The sequence below is a fragment of the Kogia breviceps genome, chromosome 4 (genome assembly GCF_026419965.1).
Source record: "Kogia breviceps isolate mKogBre1 chromosome 4, mKogBre1 haplotype 1, whole genome shotgun sequence".
NCBI classification, from domain to species: Eukaryota; Metazoa; Chordata; class Mammalia; order Artiodactyla; family Physeteridae; genus Kogia; species Kogia breviceps.
Genome location: NC_081313.1, coordinates 120,697,759 through 120,719,811, shown reverse-complemented (window position 1 = coordinate 120,719,811; position 22,053 = coordinate 120,697,759). Strand labels below are relative to the sequence as shown.

Sequence of the window (22,053 nt, the reverse complement as noted above, 5' to 3'; positions counted from 1 at the left end):
AGCCTCAGCTCCCGGCCCCGCCCGCCCCGGCGGGCGAGCAGACAAGCCTCTCGGGCTGGTGAGTGCCGGTCGGCACCGATCCTCTGCGGGAATCTCTCCGCTTTGCCCTCCGCACCCCTGTGGCTGAGCTGTCCTCCGCGGCTCCGGAGCTTCCCCCTCCGGCGCCCGCAGTCTCCGCCCGCGAAGGGGCCTCTAGTGTGTGGGAATCTTTCCTCCTTCACGGCTCCCTCCCACTGGCGTAGGTCCCGTCCCTATTCTTTTGTCCCTGTTTATTCTTTTTTCTTTTGCCCTACCCAGATATGTGGGGAGTTTCTTGCCTTTTTGGAGGTCTGAGGTCTTCTGCCAGCGTTCGGTGGGTGTTCTATAGGAGAAGTTCCACGTGTAGATGTATTTCTGATGTCTCTGTGAGGAGGAAGGAGATCTCCGCGTCTTACTCTTCCGCCATCTTTAAGCCGTCTCAGGCAACAATAAAATAGTGTCTACTCTTCTCCCTCAATCCTGGGATTTCCTCAGCAGCTTCTGTGAGAAACAAACCGGTCTCTGCTCAGTCCTTTGCAGCAACCGCAGCCCTAAATTCATGTTCAACATGTGGATTTCCGGATCTTTCAAGGGGTGCCAGCATGTGCATCAATGAAATAGACTTTGATTTGTTGGTTATTTCTTTCTAGGCACCATACTCACAAATCCAGAGGCAGCCACAAGACGAATGAGTCACTAGGTGCAGATCAAGTTCTTTTTCTCCGGTGACGCGCGGTCACGAGGCGTTCTCCCGACGTGGGCGCGGACCATTGGAGGAAGCCTCGCTGACGTCCTTGCAGCCGCCCGGGCGCGAATGGCGGCAAGGGCGGTACCGCACTGGAAGTTTGTCTGGGGATTTTTTAAAGAAAAGCTAGCATTCAGCAAGTAAAAACAATGAAAACCATTTGACAATCTAAAAACTATTTTGGAAAGATTTCTGGGGTTCCTAAATTTATCATAGTTAGTTCAAGCTATGCTTTCTCCTCCTTCAAAATGATCTGATCCTGCCCCACTACTTCCCATAATACTAGACAGACCCAGGGAAAGTCATTTGATTGCTTCCATTTTCTATGGCATCTTGTAGCATACTTGTCATTACTGGTAGGGGAAAATGAGAAAATATTCCTTGGCTTTTGTTCAGGAGGTGTTTCAACTGTATGTATCTGAATAGCCGTGCCGTACCTGAGTATCTGGTGTATGAGGTCATTTAGATGAAGGCTTCCCTCTGTCACAGGGTGCAAGCAATAAAACTACCAGAGAGCAAATAGAGTCATTCCAAACATGAATTTCTCTGTGTTGCCTTAAACAAAGGAACAGGATGAGCCTGTATTCCTAAAGAATAGAGGATTTTTTTGGTGTAAAACATTTTTTTAAAATTGAAGTATAGTTGATTTACAATGTTGTGTTAGTTTCTGGTGTACAGAAAAGTGATTCAGTTATATATAGATATATAGATACAAATATAGATATATATAGATTCTTTTTCAGATTCTTTTCCATTATAGTTTATTACAAGATGTTGAATATAGTTCTCTGTGCTCTACAGTAGGACCTTGTTTTTTATCTATTTTATATATAGTAGTTTGTATCTGCTAATCCCAGACTCCTAATTTATCCCTCCCCCTCCTGCCTTCGGCGGTAACTGTAAGTTCGTTTTCTATGCCTGTGAGTCTGTTTCTGTTTTGTAAATAACTTCATTAGTATAATTTTTTAGATTCCACAATAAGTGATATCGTATGATATTTGTCTTTCTTTGACTTCACTTAATATGACAATCTCTAGGTCCATCCATGTTGTTGCAAATGGCATTATTTCATTCTTTTTTATGGCTGACTAATATTCCATTATATATATATATATATATATATATATATATATATATATATATATATATACACACCGTATCTTCTTTATCCATTCATCTGTCAATGGACATTTAGGTTGCTTCCATGTCTTGGCTATTGTAAATAATGCTGCTATGAATATTGGAGTGCATTATCTTTTCAAATTCCAGTTTTTGTCTTTTCTGGATATATACCCGGGAGTAGGATTGCTGGATCATATGGTAACTCTATGTTTACTTTTTTAAGGAACCTCCATACTGTTCTCCATAGTGGCTGCACCAATTTACATTCCCACCAATAGTGCAGGAGGGTTCCCTTTTCACCACACCCTTTCCATTATTTATTATTTGTAGACTTTTTGATGATGGCCATTCAGACTGGTATGAGGTGATACCTCACTGTGGTTTTAATTTGCATTTCTCTAATAATTAGTGATGTTGAGAATCTTTTCATCTATCTTTTGACCATCTGTATGCCTTCTTTGGAAGAATGTCTATTTAGGTCTTCTGCCTATTTTTTGATTGGGTTGTTTGTTTTTTGTTGTTGAATTGTAGGAGCTGTTTGTATAGTTTGGAAATTAAGCCCTTGTCGGTTGCATCATTTGCAAACATTTTTGTTTGTAGGTTGTCTTTTCATTTTGTTTATGGTTTTCTTTGCTGTGCAAAAGCTTATGAGTTTGATTAGGTCCCATTTGTTTATATTTGCTTTCATTTCTATTGCCTTGGGAGACTGACCTAAGAAAACTTTGCTATGATTTATGTCAGAATGTTTGCCTCTGTTCTCTTCTAGGGGTTTTATGGTGTCATGTCTTATATTTAAGTCTTTAAGCCATTTTGAGTTTAGTTTATGTATGGTGTGAGGGAATGTTCTAACTTCACTGATTTATGTGTAGCTGTCCAGGTTTCCCAACACCACTTGTTGAAGAGACTGTCTTTTCTCCATTGTATATTCTTGCCTCCTATGTCAAAGATTAATTGATCATAAGAGTGTGGGTTTATTTCTAGGCTCTCTATTCTGTTCCATTGATCCATATGTCTGGTTTTTCATGCCATACCACTCTGCTTTGATTACTGTAGCTTTGTAGTATTGTCTGAAATATGGAAGGGTTAGATGTTCTCTTTGGGAAATATTCATTTGCTGATGGAAAAGGGGCTGATTGCTCACATCATGTACAAACGATTTAAAGTGTCAAGTGCCAAGAATTTATCTCATACATGAAGTCCAGCACCACCCTTACCCACATTAATGTTTATAACTTTGAAGAGACACTAGGTCACAGCAGGGAAAGAGAATACTTCAACTACATTGGCAGTCCTGGTGTTTGTGCTAAATCCCATCCTAGTGGGATTGAGCCTTTGGGCAAACATAGGGATGGTGGTCTTGATTTGTCACTTCTAAAGGTATGTCTCTCTCTCAATATTGATTCACAAACAGTCTCCATCCTTTCCATGGAAGCCTTCCTCAAATAGGACTCACACTTAGACCACATGTAAATGTGGATAATGATCGCTTAAGTGTTGTCAGAGAATTTGGCACAATGCCCTGCAAAATCAATGGAACTGTAGGAGAGACTGCTTTTATCCTCAGCATGGATCAAATCAAGACATGAGAAGGAGCATGCCCTCCAAGAATGCTTTTCTAAAACATTGCTGGGGAGAAATACAATTGAAGGGAAATCTGACATGTGGCTGGAATATGTTAGGTAACTTCTCAACTTCATAATCAAAAGCAGTTGTCATTCGATTGAAGTAGAAAGCCAAGGAGGAAATTGGTTTGTTCTACTATTTGAATCTTTTGAAGTTACAATCACCTATACCTACAAATTCCCAACAAAGACCCATATGTTATTAGACGTCTTAATTGTGACTTCATTTTTTAATTTTAAATTTGAGTCTTTTAAAAATAGAAGGAACAGGAGAGATTAATGGGAAAAAATGAACATCTAAGAAGCAGTTAAGTAAGATATTTGAAAGTATGAAATGAATTTGATTCATAAATGTTTTACTGTCCCAATGCTAACAGTTTCTTAAAATTGTAGCTCATGATTCCAGTGGAGGTAGAATCTATACTCAAATAATATTCAATAAATTGAATTGAACATAAATGAAGTTCAATTTCTCAGGGAAAATATATATATATATGTAACTTTCTATCAGAAGATGAAATGGAAATGAATATAGATAACTAGTAAAAAAATATGACACCTTATTTACTAATGTATTTTTATTAGCCTTATTTTTCATGTCTTTTTATTCTGTATTTTTGATGCTTTTGCCATCTTGGAGCCTTGCTAACCCTGGAGGGACTGGCTCTCTCAGGGTCAGCTAATTCCTAGAGATAGCAAATAACCTGCCTGTGAATGTGCCTTTCATATGCAGACCAACCAATACAGAGCTTATACTTCTAACCACCAACTTTACTGAGCTCTTCCACTCCAAGCCCCTATTTCCCTAACTTAATCATCCCAGGGTCTGACTCCCAAACAACCAGGAATACCCCCTCCACCACAGAGCCTGCTGAATTATTCAAACTAGCCTGTCCTAGTCTCACCAATTACTTCCTGAAGAAACCACAATAAAGGCTTTGACACAATATTCCCCTCTCCCTCTGCCTCCTGAGCAATCCTGGCACTTCCCCCCTATGGAGTGGTCTGCCCCTTCCTCTTGGGATCTGTGAGCATAACAAACTATCTTTTCAGTGACAGTAATAAAACCTATATTTTAAAACACAGCCTGGTGATATAAATGCTTCCTGTGTTATGGCAGACTAGATTTCTTCCAAATCAACCTCCAGGTACAGGTCATAAAAATGCTGAATGAAACATAAAAACATATTTTAAAATGCATAGCTAGTTCACTAGATAATAAAGAAAAGCCAAATTGATGAAAAGTGCAGCTCCAGACAAGTAACCAAGTTGATGGCTGGAATACCTCCTGAGGGTATTCACTAATCTCTGGTGCCCAGAGCTTCAGTTTTAGTTGGCTTTACATAGGAAGCAGAAGGCAAAGCCTAGACATTGCACAAGGTGGGGAGTTACTCTCATAAAACAGGGACCCCTCAAAAGTGTTGACCTTGGTGGATGAACTAGAAAAGGCGACAGCCCACAAACCAAGATAGTCTTGGTTTGGGGTTGGGAAGGGGAAATGGTTAATGTTCTCTCTTGAGGATTCATAGTATTAACACTGACCTCAAATAAATGTGGGGCTGGAGTTCACAATGTATTTGTATCCCCCCAAAACCTCAGGCCAAGAAGTTTATTTAAGTGGTCCTAGGTTGGAAGACTATCCAGCTGCCTGGAAGAAGCAAATGGAAGTCATATATAGAGAAACTAACTTCAACGTTGGTCTCAAACACTTCCCACAGATAAAATTCCAAAAACTTTATTGCACATCAACACATATACAAAAACATTGAAATACATGATAGCATCTAGGTACACTGTCATAGCCAGAAGCACAGTAGACTACTGAGTACTCTAAAAGTAGTGTTTCCTAAGTGAATTTTCAAAATATAAAGCCTGGTCTTGATGACCCTTGAGGTCCCTTTGATCTCCACAGTTCAGACACCTAAAACGCTAAACTGTGAAACAGAAAAGAGTTGCTGGAAATGCAGAGCCATGTGAGAGGTCGAGGTTGAGGTTTTCAGAAGGAAGGTACGGAGTTGCTGACTCAGCCTTGATGTTTTCTAGGCTCTTCGCCTACATAGGCTGAGGAGTGGTGTATGGTCATCCTACTCATGTTTGGGGTAGTGTTAGTCATGCTGTCTTTTGGATGAGGATGAGGATTTCCTATTTCCTGTCACATTCCCCTTGAAGCATCAAGCATGTTCCTTTACTGCCTGAAGCAGTGTTTTGACCACAAAGAACAACCAGGAGAGCTCTGTGTCATGGACTATTCTCAGTGCTCTGTGCAAAGTTCCCATGCAGCTGAAGAGAGTTGCTCAGATGTACAGAAAGGCCACAGGCCCTGATTCTTCCTCCCCCTCCCACTCACATTGGCCTTCTCATCATGGTGGTTTTGCTGTGATTATCAGTTATTGATTGGTTAAGCACCACACTGCCACTTAATGTCTCTGAACCTATGGAGAAGTTATTCACCTCGTTGAGCCTCAGTTGGCATCCTTATTATCAAAGTAGGCACATTCCTAGTACCTACCTTTTAGGATTGCTATAAAGATTAAATAAGATAATCTCCCTGAAGCACTTAGCACAGCACCTGGCGTGATGTGTTCCACAATTGGCAGTTAGTGTCACTACCTTCCCAACTGGGGAAGATAAAATTAAGAGTTTGATGAACACATCACCTCTGAGGTATGATGAGAATGATCAGATATCTGAGATATCTAGAAACTTCTGCACATTATTAGTATGCACTGAAGTTTCAAGCCATGTTTAAGAAAGGGAGTTTTGAGCTGAATCAAATTACATATTTGTTTGTTTATTTCTTCCATAGCAACTTCTTATTCTAAAAAGGATTTGAAGCACCCCTAAGAGACTATATATCATGCAGCAAGATATAAAATTAGATGTGGAAAATAAATTTCAAGAGGAAAATCAAGGTAAGAAAATTGAAATATATAGTACATGACAGAGAAAAATTTGTAATAGGGTCTTAAACATCTGGTATCTAATGCATTTCAGTTGTTCTTAAACCCAGAGAAACTAAATCTGGAACAGAGAAAGAAGGGCATCAAAGGTTTTGAGTCTATTTCCCTAACTCAGGAGATTATCCGTGGCTTATGGCAAAGCCTTCTACGAAAGGTTAATCACATGCTTCTTTAAAGGATGGGCAGATGACACCTTCAAGCGTCTAAGAGGCCTCAAAAGGACCTTTACAATGCCTTTGTTAGCCTGTAGGTCCCCGCAGTGTAGCTAGAGGGTCAGAGTGTTGGGTCTTGCTCAGTAGTGGGCATTTATTATGTTTTTGTGGTTTCTCCGTGCCCGTTGAACACCCATCCTATATTTGTGGAAATTTCTGCCTGTAGTGGATGCTCAGGGAGAAGCAGTTGATCCTAACATTTATTCTTCTCCTTGTGCTGTTTTCATAGTCCCTAAATCTGAGTCTAAAGAAAAAAAAATGCTATATTTTCAGGTCATAGAGATTAAGCATAATGTAAAGCAGAATAATATAAAAACATAGTCACAACAAATGTTATTATTTTAAGGCTGTGTTTAATGGAGCTTTGTAAATGCATGCAATAATGTTTCAGTTTTTGAAATTAATTCATAAAAAGGAGGCTTTTCTAATATCTACTCTCAAACTATTTTGCTCCTCAAATGTACATAGGTATTAAATGAACAATGTATAGTTAATTTTCTAGAGTTGCATTTGTATAGTTCTCTAGTTATCTGGGTATTATTAGATGTATTATGAAGAATTTAGTACAATAATTCCATTGTTTTCATCTTGAATTGGTGGAGTTAGCAGTTTAAATGGACCACCTACTTTTCCAAATTAATTTTCCAGATTTTCTGCAGTCTCATATACTCTTTACACTTCACACTTTATCCCTCTTCTACACAGTTATAAAAAAAAAGTTGTCATTTGATCATCAAAGCATGGAGAGGATCGTCAATTAAAACAGGAAAATCTAAACAGTATTCCTTAAATACTTAACTTGCTTTGGATTGTGTTTTCCTTTACTGCTTAAAAAGTCATTGCATTACTGAATTTCAACCATTCTAAAGCACATATTTGGGCTTCCCTGGTGGCGCAGTGGTTGAGAGTCCGCCTGCCGATGCAGGGGACGCAGGTTCGTGCCCCGGTCTGGGAGGATCCCACATGCCGCGGAGCGGCTAGGCCTGTGTAACATGGCCTCTGAGCCTGTGCTCCGCAACGGGAGAGGCCACAGCAGTGAGAGGCCTGCGTACCGCAAAAAAAAAAAAAAAAAAAAAAAAAAAAAGCACATATCTTTTTAACAGAGCTGAAATACATATATGTTTCATAATCAGTGGCGTGTCATGGTTTATTTGACTGTTTTTTATTATCTGTTATAATTGATATGTCTTAAATCCAGTGAAATATGATGGCAGATGTTTATAAGGCACTGTTTTCTGGGTATTCTATACCATACTAGGCGCTGGAGAAATGCAACAGCCCCTGACTGAAGGCAGCAGCTTCCACATGTGCCCTAGGAGCTCTAGGGCTTCTTGTGAGGAGGGAGCTTGGGCTCACCCTTGCAGAAACTCTGTCCTTTTGTTCTTTCTTTCTTTCCAAACAAATGGGACTTCTCTACAAGCTTTCCTTAGAAGACAGGCTGTGTTGCTACCTAAAACAAAACAGAATTCTGAAAATTAGTAGCCAGAGAGATTGACTACCCACAGCAGAGTGAACATAGCTCTTCTTGGGCTCCTGCTGTGGGATGGACCCAGAACTAGATACGGTACATATGGGGCAGGGGATTTTATTGAGGTACTATTTTGTGCTTTGTCGTGTACAATTTTACCACTCTTCCTCCACGTCTAGCCACGTTTCGTTCTCTTCACCCCCAGGGGGTTCGTGGCAGGGCCAAAAGCAAGAACACCTCTTCCCGGTTCTTATAAACAGTTCAGTACTTAAAAGATGATGCTGGCTGTCCTCCACCTCCCCACCTCCACACTGGGGAGGGGTCTAGGTCTGAGCCCAGCACTGTGGCCCCCTCTGTGAAGGTGGTCTCAGGAGATGGCTTCCAAATACACATAGGAAGGTGGACCCCATGTACAGGACTCTAATTCTCTGTAGTAATCTTGACAAAGACTCTCTCCTGGACCACATTTTAGTCAGGCTCCTCTGAACCCTCGGCTTGACTAGGCTCAAACTTGGGCTACTGTTTCTGTCCTTGTAGAGTCCAATTTTAGCAAGAATCCTCCACTTTTGAAATCTGATCACCTTCAGTATCTGCCCCAATTCATCATCTGCCATCATCCTGCTGGTTATATCTAAGCACCCTGGCTGGCCTTCAGTAAGAATCCAGTTAGGTCACTTTAGCAAGAATTACCCTTCTGTCTTAGTAATTCTCCATCCACCAACCCCCTCTCCCCACTCTGCTTCTTGGCTATAAATCCCCACTCTTCTTTATCATATTTGGAGCTGAGCTCAATCTCTCACCCCTACTGCAAAACCCCATTGCAGTAATTCCTACACCTGTCCCAACAGTCCTGAATAAAGTCTGCCTTACCATCATAACAAGCGTCAGAATATTTTGTTTCTCTGACAATCTGTGCCCCAAGAGTGCCAAGACAGAGCACAGCCACCAGACCTGCAGAGACAGTGAATGTCTTCTTGGCACCCAGGGTGGGCAGATGTCTGGAGGGGTCTTTGGTGCTTTGACAAGTGCAGCATAATGAAAGGAGAGGAGGGAGATCTCTAGAGGTGGCTGTACTTGAATTTCACACCAGCCTGCTAGGTGGACGCTGGAGAAGATTTAAGTTGATCTAAAAAAAAAAAGCATTTTTTGCACAGCAAAATTTGGTCTTGCAAATTTATATCAGGACATATTTTATCCCATTCAGCATCACAGCATCTGAAAGGTTAGTGTTATAGCCATTTTCCTATTGAGATCTTAGAGTCTCAGAAACAGAAGAGATTTGCCCAACTTTTCAGAGTGAGGCCATCAATGTAGAACATACATGTACTAAAAGGCATAACAAGGATACCTTATTTCCTGGAAGAATTATTTAATTCCCTACTTGACAATTACTTTCTTGTCTAGTCATTCTTTAAAGGTATGCTTTCTCATTGCTTTCTTTTCAAGGGTGTTGAGCCATTCAGGAAATGAAGCCAGATTTGAGGAAATATTCTTAATTCTCCCCCAAATATCTGGATACAAAGTAAACAAAAAATAAATAAATAAAAGGAAACATTCAGCTTCATCTGGAGGATTAAGAGCCCTGTAGGCAGAGTCAGCATGCGAGAAAGATGAAAGACATTCATTTAAATGGTGGTATAGTGTCCTGCTCTGTGTTTATTCTTTTTCTTTTCAAGTGAAATCTAAGATGGAACTTCATTATTTAAAATGAACAAAAATGAATGGGATCCTCAGGCAGTTTAAATTTTGACAGAGGCTGAAAATATACCATTGTTTATGCAATCTATGAGGCATCTTCCTCGGAGCTCTGAGGGCATCCTAAGCAAAGCTGAAAACTATTTTTGGGAGGAGGACCCTAGTGGAAGGACAGTAGGATAGTCATAATTAGCACGAACTCAGCAAAGTGCTAACAGATGGCAACCCATTTTTAAAAACTGTTTAGGAAGGCTGAACACAGGCTTAGGAGTCTAAACTAGTCTCTTCCATTTAGCAGCTGGTTAACTTATGGCACATCATTTAACCTCTGAACATCAGCTTTTTTTTTTTTTTAAACATCTTTATGGGAATATAATTGGTTTACAATGTTGTGTTAGTTTCTGCTGCATAACAAAGTGAATCAGCTATATATGTTTATATATCCTCATATCCCCTCCCTCACACCCTCCCTATCCCACCCCTCTAGGTGGTCAAAAAGCACCGAGCTGATATCCCTGTGCTATGTAGCTGCTTCCCACTAGCTATCTATTTTACATTTGGTAGTGTATATATATCCATGCCACTCTCTCACTTAGTCCCAGCTTACCCTTCCCCCTTCAGGTGTCCTCAAGTCCATTCTCTATGTCTACATCTTTATTCCTGTCCTGCCCCTAGGTTCATCAGAATTTTTTTTTTTAGATTCCATATATATGTGTTAGCATATGGTATTTATTTTTCTCTTTCTAACTTACTTCACTCGTATGACAGACTCTAGGTCCATCCACCTCACTACAAATAGTTCAATTTCCTTACTTTTTATGGCTGAGTAATATTCCATTGTATATATGTGCCACATCTTCTTTATCCATTCATCGGTTGATGGACACTTAGGTTGCTTCCATGTCCTGGCTATTGTAAATAGAGCTGCAATGAACGTTGTGGTACATGTCCCTTTGTGAATTATCATTTTCTCAAGGTATATGCCCAGTAGTGAGATTGCTGGGTCATATGGTAGTTCTATTTTCAGATTTTTAAGGAACCTCCATTCTGTTCTCCATAGTGGCTATATCAATTTACATTCTCACCAACAGTGCAAGAGGTTTGCCTTTTCTCCACACCCCCTCCAGCATTTATTGTTTGTAGATTTTTTGATGATGGCTATTCTGACCGGTGTGAGGTGATACCTCATTGTGGTTTTGATTTGCATTTCTCTAATGATTAGTAATATTGAGCATCCTTTCATGTGTTTGTTGTCAATCTGTATATCTTTGGAGAACTGTCTATTTAGGTCTTCTGCCCATTTTTGGATTGGGTTGTTTGTTTTTCGATATTGAGCTGCATGAGCTGTTTGTAGATTTTAGAGATTAATCCTTTGTCAGTTGCTTCTTTGCAAATATTTTCTGCCATTCTGAGTGTTGTCTTTTCATCTTGTTTATGGTTTCCTTTGCTGTGCAAAAGCTGTTAAGTTTCATTAGGTCCCATTTGTTTATTTTTGTTTTTATTTCCATTTCTCTAGGAGGTGGGTTAAAAAGGATCTTGCTGTGATTTATGTTACAGTGTTCTGCCTATGTTTTCCTCTAAGCGTTTTATAATGCCTGGCCTTAAATTTAGGTCGTTAATCCATTTTGAGTTTATTTTTGTAGATGGTGTGAGGGAGTGTTCTAATTTCATTCTTTTACATGTAGCTGTCCCGTTATTCCAGCACCACTTATTGAAGAGGCTGTCCTTTGTCATTTCTCCTTTGTATATTCTTGCCTCCTTTATCAAAGATAAGGTGACCATATGTGCGTGGGTTTATCTCTGGGCTTTCTATCCTGTTCCATTGATCTATATTTCTGTTTTTGTGCCAGTATATACTATCTTGATTATTGTAGCTTTGTAGTATAGTCTGAAGTCAGAGAGCCTGACTCCTCCAGCTCCATTTTTCTCCTCAAGATTGCTTTGGCTGTGTGGGGTCTTTTGTGTTTCCATACAAACTGTGAAATTTTTTGTTCCAGTTTTGTGAAAAATGCCATTGGTAGTTAGATAGGGATTGCATTGAATCTGTAGATTGCTTTGGGTAGTATAGTCCTTTTCACAATGTTGATTCTTCCAATCCAAGAACATGGTATATCGCTCCATCTGTTTGTATCGCCTTTAATCTCTTTCATCAGTGTCTTGTAGTTTTCTGCATACAGGTCTTTTGTCTCCTTAGGTAAGTTTATTCCTAGGTATTTTATTCTTTTTGTTGCAGTGGTAAATGGGAGTATTTCCTTAACTTATCTTTCAGATTTTTTCATCGTTAGTGTACAGGAATGCAAGAGATTTCTGTGCATTAATTTTGTATCCTGCTACTTTACCAAATTCATTGATTAGCTCTAGTAGTTTTCTGGTAGCATCTTTAGGATTTTCTATGCATAGTATCATGTCATCTGCAAACAGTGACTGTTTTACTTCTTCTCTTCTGATTTGGAATCCTTTTATTTCTTTTTCTCTGATTTCTGTGGCTAAAACTTCCAAAACTATGTTGAATAATAGTGGTGAGAGTGGGCAACCTTGTCTTGTTCTTGATCTTAGAGGAATGGTTTTAGTTTTTCACCATTGAGAATGATTTTGGCTGTGCGTTAGTCATATATGGCTTTTATTATGTTGAGGTAGCTTCCCTCCATGCCTACTTTCTGGAGAGTTTTTATCATAAATGGGTGTTGAATTTTGTGGGAAGCTTTTTCTACATCTATTGAGTTTATTATATGGTTTTTATCTTTCAATTTGTTAATATGGTGTATCACATTCATTGATTTGCATATATTGAAGAATCCTTGCATTCCTGGGATAAACCCCACTTGATCATGGTGTATGATCCTTTTAATGTGCTGTTTGATTTGTTTGCTAGTATTTCGTTGAGGATTTTTGCATCTGTGTTCATCAGTGATATTGGCCTGTAGTTTTCTTTTTTTGTGACATCTATGTCTGGTTTTGATATCAGGGTGATGGTGGCCTCATAGAATGAGTCTGGGAGTGTTCCTCCCTCTGCTGTATTTTGGAAGAGTTTGAGAAGGATACGTGTTAGCTCTTCTCTATATGTTTGATAGAATTCGCCTGTGAAGCCATCTGGTCCTGGGCTTTTGTTTGTTGGAAGATTTTTAATCACAGTTTCAATTTCAGTGCTTGTGATTCGTCTGTTTATATTTTCTATTTCTTCCTCATTCAGTCTCGGCAGGTTGTGCATTTCTAAGAATTTGTCCATTTCTTCCAGGTTGTCCATTTTATTGGCATATAGTTGCTTGTAGTAATCTCTCATGACCCTTTGTATTTCTTCAGTGTCAGTTGTTACTGCTCCTTTTTCATTTCTAAATGTGTTGAGTCTTTTCCCTTTTTTTCTTGATGAGTCTGGCTAATGGTTTATTAATTTGTTTTTCTTCTCAAAGAACCAGCTTTTAGTTTTATTGATCTCTGCTATTGTTTCCTTCATTTCTTTTTCATTTATTTCTGATCTGATCTTTATGATTTCTTTCCTTCTGCTAACTTTGGGTTTTTTGTTCCTATTTCTCTAATTGCTTTAGGTGTAAGGTTAGGTTATTTATTTGAGATTTTTCTTGTTTCTTGAGGTAGGATTGTATTGCTATAAAATTCCCTCTTAGAACTGCTTTTGCTGCATCCCATCAGTTTTGGGTCATTGTATTTTCATTGTCATTTGGTTCTACGTATTTTTTTATTTCCTCTTTGATTTCTACAGTGATCTCTTGGTTATTTAGTAGCTTATTGTTTAGACTCCATGTGTTTGTATTTTTTACAAGGTTTTTTTTTTTTTTTTTTTTTACTGTAATTGATATCTAGTCTCATAGTGTTGTGGTCAGAAAAGATACCTGATATGATTTCAATGTTCTTAAATTTACCAAGGCTTGATTTGTGACCCAAGATATGTTATATCCTGGAGAAAGTTCCATGAGCACTTGAGAAAAAAGTGTATTCTGTTGTTTTTAGATGGAATGTCCTATAAATATCAGTTGAGTTCATCCTGTTTAATGTGTCATTTAAAGTTTGTTTTTGTATCCTTTCAGCCAGTCTATGTCTTTTGGTTGGAGCATTTAGTCCATTTACATTTAAGGAAATTATCTATATGTATGTTCCTATTATCATTTTCTTAATTGTTTTGGGTTTGTTTTTATAGGTTATTTCCTTCTTTTGTGTTTCCTGCCTAGAGAAGTTCCTTTAGCATTTGTTGTAAAGCTGGTTTGGTGGTGCTGAATCCTCTTAACTTTTGTTTGTCTGTAAGGTTTTAATTTTTCCTTTGAATCTGAATGAGATCCTTGCTGGGTAGAGTAATCTTGGTTGTAGATTTTTCCCTTTCATCACTTTATATATGTCCTGTCACTCCCTTCTGGCTTGCAGAGTTTCTGCTGAAAGATCAGCTGTTAACCTTTGGGGGATTCCCTTGTATGTTATTGGTTGCTTCTCCCTTGTTGTTTTTAATATTTTTTCTTTGTATTTAATTTTTGATAGTTTAATATGTATCTTGGCATGTTTCTCCTTGGATTTATCCTGTATGGGACTCCCTGTGCTTCCTGGACTTGATTATTTCCTTTCCCATGTTAGGGAAGTTTTCAACTCTAATGTCTTCAAATATTTTCTCAGTCCCTTTCTTTTTCTCTTATTCTTCTGAGACCCCTATAATTTGAATGTTGGTGCATTTAATGTTGTCCCCGAGGTCTCTAAGACTGTCCTCAATTCTTTTCATTCTTTTTTCTTTATTCTGCTCTGCACTAGTTATTTCCACTATTTTATCTTCCAGGTCACTTATCCGTTCTTCTGCCTCAGTTATTCTGCTGCTGATTCCTTCTAGAGAATTTTTAATTTCATTTACTATGTTGTTCATCATTGTTTGTTTGCTCTTTAATTCTTCTAGGTCCTTGTTAAACGTTTCTTGTATTTTCTCCATTCTATTTCCAAGATTCTGGATCACCTTTACTATCATTTTTCTGAATTCTTTTTCAGGTAGACTGCCTGTTTCCTCTTCATTTGTTTGGTCTGGTGGGTTTTTACCTTGCTAATTCATCTGATGTGTGTTTCTCTGTCTTCTCATTTTGTTTAACTTAACTGTGTTTGGTGTCTCCTTTTACCAGGCTGCAGGTTTATGGTTCCTGTTGCTTTTGATGTCTGCCGCCAGTGGGTGAGGTGGTTCTGTGGCTTTTGTAGGCTTCCTGGTGAAGGGAACTAGTGCCTGTGTTCTGGTGGGTGGGGCTCTAGACAAGTGGGGCTCCCCACTTGTCTTTCCAGTGGGCAGGACCACTTCTGGTGGTGTGTTTTGGGGTGTCTGTAAACTTAGTATGATTTCAGGTAGCCTCTCTGCTTATCTCCTGTCCTGCTCGTCGACTGGCATGGGGTGTCCAGCACTGGGGCTTGCTGGCCCTTGGGTGGAGCTGGGTCTTAGCATTGAGACAGAGATCTCTGGGAGAACTACAGCCTATTGATACTGCATGGGGTCAGGGCACCTCTGGTTGTCCAATGTCCTGAACTCGGCTCTCCCACCTCAGAGGCTCAGGCCTGACACTAGGCGGGAGCACCAAGACCCCATCAGCCACATGGCTCAAAAGAAAAGGGAGAAAAAAGAAAGAAAAATAAATTTTTAAAATAAATAAATAAAAATCATTAAAATATAAAAATAATAATAAAAAGAAAAAAAAGAAGAGAGCAACCAAACCAATAAACAAAGCCACCAATGATAACAAGTGCTAAAACTATACTAAGATAAACATAAAAATCAGAAACAAATCCGTCACAGATAGCAAACCCCAAGTCTACAGTTGCTCCCAAAGTCCACCGCTTCAATTTGGGTGACTCATTGTCTATTCAGGTATTCCACAGATGCAGGGTACATCAAGTTGATTGTGGAGATTTAATCTGTTGCTCCTGAGGCTGCATGGAGAAATTTCCCTTTCTCTTCTTTGTTCACACAGCTCCTGGGGTTCAGCTTTGGATTTGGCCCCACCTCTGCGTGTAGGTTGCCCTCAGGCATCTGTTCCTTTTGGGAGGTCTGAGGTCTTCTGCCAGTGTTCAGTAGGCGTTCTGTAGGAGTTGTTCCACATGTAGATGTATTTTTGATATATTTGTGGGGAGGAAGGTGATCTCCACATCTTACTCCTCTGCCATCTTGAAGGTCTTCCTCCTGCGCATCTGCTTTATCTTCCAGAGAATAAGTGTCATAACAGAATAAACCTCATGGGTTGATGTGAGGATTAAATGAGATGATGGGTGTAAGCTTTTAGCCTGAGGTTTCCACATGTTAAGCACACAATAAATGGTTGCCGTTGTAGTAAGTATTATTCCACAACAACTGCTGTTAGTTGCACCCATGAGTCTACAAGTACTTTGAATTAAGCTCTGGCAGCAACCATTCTCTCCTCTTCTTCCACTTCTTCCTTTCTGTCTTTCTTCTTCTGATCTTTTCCCTCCTCCACCTCCTCCTCCTTCCAACATGATTTGAATTGAGCTAATGTCAAAGTTCTAGAGCCCACATCTTTTCATCATGAGCATGAAAATGAGAGTTTCACAATCTTTGCCTAAATTCATTTAGAGGGAAAGCTTAGATCTGGAGGAGAATGACTCATTATTATTCACAGCTCTGTAAAAACTAGAAGGTAAATATTGGCCTTCTAGATGCAAAGCATTACATTTCCTCCAAAATTTGTGTGAAGTAGTTTCCCACTAAGAATATAAAATAGATGATTTTGTTTTGAGAGCAGTTATTATTATGCAGATTAGAGATTAAACACCCAAATATCTTATTTGCTAATTCACCATTCATGAGAAAATTAGACATGCTAAAATTTCTCCTGTTTAGAGCAAAGAATATTCTAAATTCTCAAATCAAAATGAGGGCTACCATTTCAAACAGATATTTAAATGCATGAAGCTCTTTCTCAAAATCTTCAATCCAGATGAAAAGTGTAATTCAGTTTTCAGTGCTGCTGCTTTTTGACAAAGCACTATGATTTCTTTCTTGTTTCTTTTTTTATACATATATGCAGACAGTTGCAGTGAAAGCAGTAATTAATTTGTAAGACAGATGAATTGAAAGTTCAGCATTCTAAAGAGGTATTTCAGTGTCTCAGAGCAATCACAGCATTGTGTTTCCTTCTCTTTCTTAATGGGTCTCAACTTCCTGTGGCCTTTGTTGCTAGGAAACTAGTCTCTACTGAATTGAAAGCCACCTTTTTGTTTTTGTTGTTGATTCTATGGAGGCTGAAATGAACCAGGCAGATCTCTACTCTTTCGGGATTATCTATCAGTGCCTGTGGATGATGTGAAAAACCCTGAGCTCAACATTATTTCTGGAGCCATTGCTGAAAACCCCAGGAGCCATCCAGTTCCCTTATAACTTTCCTTTGGAAATTTCCATTAGCCTATCCTGTGTGAAGTTAAGTATCCCAGAAGTAGATAGATAAAAGAATCTGTAGTCCATTTCCCTTCATTTCCATATTGCATTAAGGTCCAGGCCACCTTAGGAACACTGACTGATGTTTAGTGAGGTAGAGCTTCAAAGGAATGATGCACTCCTGGGCTATTTGCATACTTTCAGTTTAGTCCTTTTTGTCTTCACAGTTCAAATTCAGAATCTGAATGTGTGCTGGAGGCTTTTCAGCTTCCTCAGTGGTATTGAAATTACCAAAATGCATTTGCAAGATGAATAACTGTGTTTTAGATGTCTTCATCAGAGGAAGAAGATGGTGAATACAACCAACTCAGAAATACAGATTGTCTTTAACAGCATTTTGATTCTGATTCAATTTGAAGAGTGTATATTCAGAGGCTGAGGTCATGCCTGTAAGATGCAAATCATCTGATGGTAGAAGTAAAGGTTCAAGGTAGGGCGTTAAAGCAGCCCTGGTCATGCCTGTAAGATGCAAATCATCTGATGGTAGAAGTAAAGGTTCAAGGTAGGGCGTTAAAGCAGCCCTGAAGTCCAGTATGACCAGAAATGGACCATCAGCCATTGGGGGAATGGGGTAAGAAGCTCCTAGAAGAGCTCAAAGACTGGCTGACTCTATTCTTTGAGGCTTTTCTGTTTTTCTTTTCCCACTTAATTTTGCTCCCTTTTGTTAGTGTGTGTGTGTGTGTGTGTGTGTGTGTGTGTGTGTGTGTGTGTGTGTGTGTGTGACTCCACTATATGTCAAGCTTGAATTGAGCTAATGGCAGAATTCTAGAGCTCACATCTTTTCAGCCTGAGCATGGAAAATGAGGATTTCCAAATCTTTGCCTAAATTTACTTGGAGGAAAAGCTCTTCCCACTACACCTTGATCTCCTGTTGCCTTAAGCATATAGATGGTATATAGATGGCATGCACCAACAGTTACTAGATTTACTTCAATGGTCCCTCACAGATGACTCTGAGTATATCTAAATTATACCCCAAATTATGCATGTCTGTTGTTAGATTCAATCAGTCAAATCGGTTGAAAGAAAAACCAAATATAGACACAGCCAAATAGCTGATTATACAGCAAGCCATTTTAATATGATTGCATCAGCAGTATTTTCATTCCTGCTGCCATCAGAACATCCCCTCAGTTTAGGTAGCTGGAAATGGAATAAGAACATGTCATCTTCAGCTGTGACCATGAGGAGAGGTGCTGGCAGCCGGGTGGCAGCTGGCCCAGAGGAAAGCAGTAGGGGAGCTGAGGGGACCTCCAGCCAGTCTAGAGGACCATGGTAGCACTGTGCATCTTCTAGTCTGGCTTCTGCCACAGGTGCTAGTGCATGCTCATTTCTAGCATTCAGAATAGCCCTTGTTAACCAAGCCACCAGCCTACTGATAGATGCTGGGCTCAGACAGACTAGCTCAGGATTCCTGCATCTCATAGATCAAGAGCTCTACCAATTTTCCTTTCTCCCAATCCCTTCCCAGGGGACTGGGCAGAATCTCCTTTTCCATCCTCAAACACAAAAGCTCTGATGCTGTTGCCTTCCCTTGGCAGTGGAGCCGTTTGCCCATCCTCCTGATACACCCACTTTTTGAGTTCTGCCCTCAGTGACTCAAAGGAAAGTTACTCTCCTAAAGGCAGTAAATGCTTCCAAAGAAACTTTCTGAGATACAGCTTGTGCATAGGAAAACAGAACTCTGGCAGGGCATCAGTCCATACTAAATAAGGATAAAACCATTCTTCCATTTCAGAAATTATGTCTGCCTTTTCATAGTGGGATATTCACAATAAGGCAGTGTTTCTTAGTGCCGTAGAACTTGGACTTTGGAAGAAAGCCATCCGGATTCAAACTGTACCCTACTGGGAGCCATGGGCAATTACTTTACCTCTCTAAGCCTCAATTTCCTCACTCATGCAAATTATAGCAATTAGAGGAATATTCATCTTACAAAGATTATTGTGAGGATTCCATGAGATAATACATATTCTTAGCAGAGAACCTGGTGTAGAATAAAATGTACAATAAGTAGTGTCTATTATTATCATCATCATTATGTCTCACTGTAGTATCCTATGAGCACTTTCCATGCATTACTGGGTACTGGGGAGGGAAGATGAATAAAACAGACATTCTACTCTCAAGGAACTCTCAGTCTAGTGAAGAAAACAGACATGTGAAGAGTAAGTTACAGGACAAAGTGGTGTTTTATCAGAGGAAAAAATACACTGTCATGAGAGTCTTGAGGAAGTCTAGAGATAAAGATTCTGGAAGTTTTCACAAAGGAGGGACATGTGATCTGGCTATTGAAGGAAGAATAATAAGGGGAGGAGGAAAAAATTTCAGGCAATGGAGAATTTATCTAAAGATAAAAGACTCTTTCTTGCTGTGTTTGGGCAACTTGAGTCAGCTTGGCACTAACCTTGAGCTTGGTGTGCCTATGGGCAGGGTGTGGTTTGGAAGTGTGAGAGCCTAGAAGAGACAGTCTTGGTGTATTTCCTTCCTCCAGTAGGCACTCATGGAACTTTCTGGGCTGTCTTTTCTGTACTAAGACTGTCAGCTAAATGGCATAATCCAAATTTAGTAGTTCATTAGCCCTAACTAGTAGCAGTTCAACAAACAAATTGGCAGGCTTTCATTGGGATTGCTTGTATTCTCAGACATTGGTAAAGATAATAAATATTCCAGGCAACTCTCTTAAAAAAACCTACTTGGTAGATTAAATATAAATCCCCACCTAAAGTTTCTACTACCCAATACAATACATCTGGCTTTCAACAAAAATTGCAAGGTAAAACCTACCCAAAACCTACCCTTGCCTCTGTGTTTGGAATATTTCAGGTGAAAATTTCTCTAGCTTGAATGATCTGGGATTTTTGTTTTTGTTTTAACTTCATTCTTCATACTTACAGCTTAACATTTTCTTTCTTAAAGAAAACAAATGTCATCATAAGTTATTTGAGGGGCATTAATGCCTTTTTAACAGAACTCTGTAGTTAGGATGAGAAACTCTTTCTTATGGTTACAGTAATATTGAGTGTCTAAAAAGTGTTGAGGTAGATTCACATTTGAATCCTGCTTCCACTGCCTACTGTCCTTGTGTCCTCAGAAAAGTTTGAACTCCATGTAAGCTTCATTTATTCATTTTCAAGTTGGGAACACTTCTCTTAAAAAAAATTAGTACACTTCTTTAGAGCAGCTCTAGATCCTTAGCAAAATTGAGCAGAAGGTACAGAGACTCCCATATACTAATATGCCTATATATGCAGAGCATACCACACCATCAACTGTTCACTTTCGAGGGATAATTTTGCTGGGCCTAAGACTCTACGTTGATGGGTTTTTTTCTTTTTTTTTTCGTTCACCACTTTAAACAATTCACTCCATTGTCTTCTTCCTTACATAGTTTTTCATGAGAAGTTTGCTGTAATTCTTATCCTTTCTCCTCTATAGATAAGGTGGTCTTCCCATTCCACCCCACAGCTTTCCCCAAAGTTTTCTCTTTGTCATTAGTTTTCTGCAGTTTGAATATGATATGCCAAGGTACTTTTTATTTTTCCTGCTTGGTGTTCTCTGAGCTTTCTATATATGTTATGTGGTGTCTGCCATTAATTTTGAAAGCTGTCAAATTCATGTCTTCTATTCTCCTTCTCGTATTCCAGTAATGTGTATGTTGAAACTATCTCTTAGTTCTTGGATGTTCTGGTTTTTTTTTTTTTTTTTTTTTTTTTCTTTCCCCATTCTTTTTCTCTTTGCATTTCTCTCTTTGGGAAATTTCTACTGACCTAGCTTAAAGCCCACTGATTCTTTCCTCAGTTGTGTTCAGTCTACTGATAAGCCCATCAAAGGCATTCTTCATTTACGGTACAGTGGTTTTGATCTCTAGCATTTCCTTTCGATTTTTTCTTAGAGGTTTCATCTCCCTGCCTGCATTACCCATCTGTTTTTGCATGGTGTTTACTTTTTCCATTAGAGCCCTTAACACATTAAATCGTAGTTATTTTAAGTAATCCCAACATCTGTGTCATACTAGAGTCTGGTTCTGATGATTGTTTTGTTTTTTTGAAGTGTTCCAACCAATTTATGGTTCCAGTAGCCTCTGCTCCAGGTAAGCAGTTCTGGCAGTGACTCTCTCTAAGTGCTTGTCTCTCTATATTTCAGGGTGGCTGTTTGTCCTTCAACCTTGGTTCTCTGGAAAATGATTGATCTTTAGATTGCCCAGATTTTTGTTGTTGTTGTAAGGACAGGAGTGATAACTTACAAACTCTTTGCACACTGGAGCTGAATCAGAAGTCCAAGTTGGGAATAAAAATAGTTTGTGTGTCAGAGTTCTTTGGGGGAAGATCCACTGAGATCGTGAATGTAAACTGCTTGGCATAGTTTCAAGCACAGAGTAAATGTTTAGTAAATTTTAGCTTTTATTATCATATCAGAGAAGATTTACAATTGTATTCCTATTAACATACAACAAAAACTAAGTATTTTACTACAGAACATTTCTTAAAAAAAAAACACAAAACTTAAAATAAAAGAAACTATTTTAACCAGACTACATGAATCCAGCCAAGTAGTACGAGATTAAAACTGAACACCATCCAAATTCTAAATTGTATCTCCAGTTCCAGAAATACATAACAATTCAGTCTTGTCATGCTTCACTTACCAAAGCTTACTTGCCATTGGAAATAAACATCTCAGTTTCTAGGATCCAATGATTTTTATATTCCAGGTGCTATGTGATATAAAATTGATTTTCCCTTTGTGCTTTCTCTGGAACTATTCAATATGTAATGAGAGAAACAGCCAGGTGAA

The 22,053-nt window shown here is 39.1% G+C and overlaps 1 protein-coding gene across 1 annotated transcript in view; it reads left to right on the top strand.

Moving 5' to 3' along the window:
* The first annotated feature begins 6,313 nt into the window (after positions 1-6,313).
* Positions 6,314-22,053, top strand: part of NR3C1 (nuclear receptor subfamily 3 group C member 1) — a 740,177-nt gene continuing 724,437 nt past the window's right edge. The window contains exon 1 of the mRNA XM_067031863.1: positions 6,314-6,419. The gene's annotated coding sequence lies outside the window, so the exon portion shown is untranslated. The remainder of the gene's footprint in view (positions 6,420-22,053) is intronic.